The sequence below is a fragment of the Phalacrocorax carbo genome, chromosome 7 (genome assembly GCF_963921805.1).
Source record: "Phalacrocorax carbo chromosome 7, bPhaCar2.1, whole genome shotgun sequence".
NCBI lineage: Eukaryota > Metazoa > Chordata > Aves > Suliformes > Phalacrocoracidae > Phalacrocorax > Phalacrocorax carbo.
In genome coordinates this window covers 54914284-54917500 of record NC_087519.1, presented here as the reverse complement: position 1 = coordinate 54917500, position 3217 = coordinate 54914284, and positions in this window count along the sequence as shown.

Here is a 3217-nt window from a genome sequence, read left to right as displayed (position 1 = left end):
GAGCCATGCCTACCAGCACGGTCAGCACCATGGGGCTGGGGTCGGAACTGCAGCAGGGGAGTAAGAAGCAGCAGCAGGTTGCATAGGGGAGGGGAATTTTTAGCAGCGCTTTCCTACTGAAGCCAGGGTGTTACAGATGTGGAAACCAGCATCTCCTAAAAACCAGCTCATTCTGCAAATGGTGGGATGTTCCTTGCATACTGAAACTGCTCCTTCATCTCTGCTTTGCAAGAATGAACCAGGGAAAGAGCGAGCTATAAAGGGAGGTGCCACAGAGCCGCGGGTTGTCTTTCCAACACCTACAGGTTCAGCGGTGTCGGCTTGAGGAGTTTTGTTCATGCCTCTACCAACAAAGATGAAGAGAAAATTCTAACTCTTTTCCTCTTCAAGGAATTTTTTAAAGAAAGAGAAAAAAATGATAAAGTTTGGATTAAACTGTATTTGCTTATGGAAATAGTTTGCCAATATACTTTGTGGTTGGCTACATACAGAGCAGAAGGTCATGCGAAGTAGGGTACGTGTCCCTGTACAAACAGAACATTGTTCTCCTAATTCTCATAGAGAACCTCCCTGATGCATTTTCTCTACCTTTATTGTAAAATAAAAGCAAGATGCTCATAATAGTAAAAATGCTGGGTTGATCGTATTCTAAACTCAAAGAACTGCTTCTAGGGATGAGACTTTTAAAAAAAAAGAACACATTGAACCACAATTTGCATATTAGAAAAGCAGTTAACTATAAAGAATATAGTAGAAAGTAGAAAAAATATAGAATTTGGGTTGGATAAGAAATAAAACCTCAAAAAGTCATAATACACCGGTGCATGCGAACAAACATAGGCTGTGGCATGGTCAGAGCTGTATAGGACACAGCAGAAATTAACTGTGAAGTTTAGGCCTGATCCTACGTTTAAATCACCTGCATCTTCCCCCGTCTCTGCCTGGGCCCATTCGGTCTCCCACTGAAACCATAAGCAAGAGAGAGGCTGGTACAGCCAGGACGGTGCCCTCCGGTGTTTCGGTGTCACGCTTTTCTGCTTCTGATGTAGCTGCAACCTCCTCTGCCTTCGTTTCACTGTATCTGTGGCTCAGAAGCTGGTGTCCTCCACCCGACTCGGTAAGAGGCCCCTTTCAGGCTGCTGCCGAATACCAGCACGTGAGGAAGGCCCACACAACCCTTGTCCAGTGCTCTCGTTCGTGTGCTGTAACGCGGCTGCTGTACTCGCTGCATATGCAGATCTAGAGGTAAGTTTTTTAAAGCAGCGCTTGGGAGGTATGCGTGTTAATCCCGTTACCTGATAAATGGATTTGTGAACACACCTCCCACCATCCTGCGTTAATAACGTATCCCTCGGTGCCACTAGGAAATGGAATTTAAATGCTTGTGAGGAGTTGATAGACCAGATGTTCAAAACCATGGACTTAAACAAAACAAGCTTATGGGAAGTTGCAGCATTGTCAAGACCTTATCCCCTGCTCTCTCCTGCCAGGTCCCCCATCCTTCGCAGTCACCAAGTAGACCTGCTACTCATTTTCTGCTCATCTGTCGAACGCGCAGCCACACGCAACTCGCCTTCCCCAAAGCGCTCCAACACGAGACCTGGCCGCTCCTGTGACCGAGGAAATTTAGATTCTCATCCAAAGCCAGGCACTGGCTCCTGCTCCCAGAGCAGCCGTTCCTTCTTTATCTTCTTTTAAAATGCAACAAATTCTATAATATGGGGGGTTCAAATTCACATATTTACGCTAATATGCCTGCATGTTATCAGCATTTTTCCATCACACCACACTGAAGGATGTTAAAGAAAAGCCCTTGGGGACCTGTCAGCTGAAGTAGTTCATACTGAAATCATACGTTTTGCATACAGGCCAAAGTCAGTGTAGGCTGCCAGCAACTCGGTCCACTGGTTTGCATTTATCCATGCAGAGTGGATATGGAGGCTAGACTCACATTCGCCCTATCAAGACATACTTTCAGGCAAGAGACATTTATTAGTGCCCTTTGACTATTTATTATCAGTGGTATAGATTACTTCCTTAAAAATCTATGATGCCATACATTGCAGTGTGAATTTTAGTGGTTAATGGGAAGTCTGAACTTCTGCAAGGCAAGCACTTTTGGCGTGCTAGACTCGAGGTAAGGGATTGGAAACGGTTGTGTAAAAATAAGAATAAACTCTTTGTCAAACAAACAAGTGTGAGTCAGGCATGTAAGTAACAGTCATCACCTGGCAGTTCAGGCCAAATACTAGCTCTTATATAAGGATGACTTCACTCACAGAGGAAAAAAACCCCAAAGAACCAACAATAAAATAGTTCCCATGAATAACGGATGCAAATCTAAAATTTGCATGGGATCTACGGGGGAAAGAAATCTTAGAAGGATGCTTTTTGTCACAACCTGAAAAAGTCAATACAAGATTTTGAAGTTCATAGAATCCCAGACTGGCAGGGCTGGAAGGGCCCTCTGGAGCTCACCCCGTCCCACCCCTGCGTGAGCAGGCACCCCCAGAGCAGGGGCACAGGGCCGCGTCCAGGCGGGGGGTGAATGTCTCCAGGGAAGGGACCCCACAGCCTCTCTGGGCAGCCTGTGCCCCTGCTCTGGCACCCGCACAGCAAAGGTTTTCCTCATAGCTTGAATAAAAATTCCAGCTGTTTATCTGCAGAAACATAACTCAACCAGGTTTTCATTGTCCATGTTTCCAGTCACAGTTGCTCCGGCCGTTCACATAGCTCGTAACCAGCACCTTTAATTCTAGAATCGTGTCATGGTTTGTAAGTTGTACATTGAGGCTTTGCAGCAGCAGGTAGCTACTTCAGAGCTTCCCAGTGCCCTCAGCAGGCAACATTGAAGTTGCAAAGGATCAGGCTTGTAACGATTTTCCCCCCACATCCAAACATACAAACAAAAGCACTCTACATCATCACCTCAGGGACTCGACAACGAGGTACATGAGTTCCCGAGAACAGGCTGGAGTACAAACCTGCTGTGCGCCCCCCTCACCTCGCCGACAGCCGCAGCAGCGGCGTGCGTTAGCACCCGCTCCCGAAGCACGGGCCCGGGTAAGCACAGGCCGCGTGCGAGGGCGCGCCCATCTGCTCCCGAGGGCTCGTCGTTGGCATCACTGTCCTACGCCGTGTCCTACCTTTCCAGAGGGGTCAGCACGGTCTGCCCGTGGGGCCAAGGACGGGGAGCGAGGCCATATGATACGCTGCT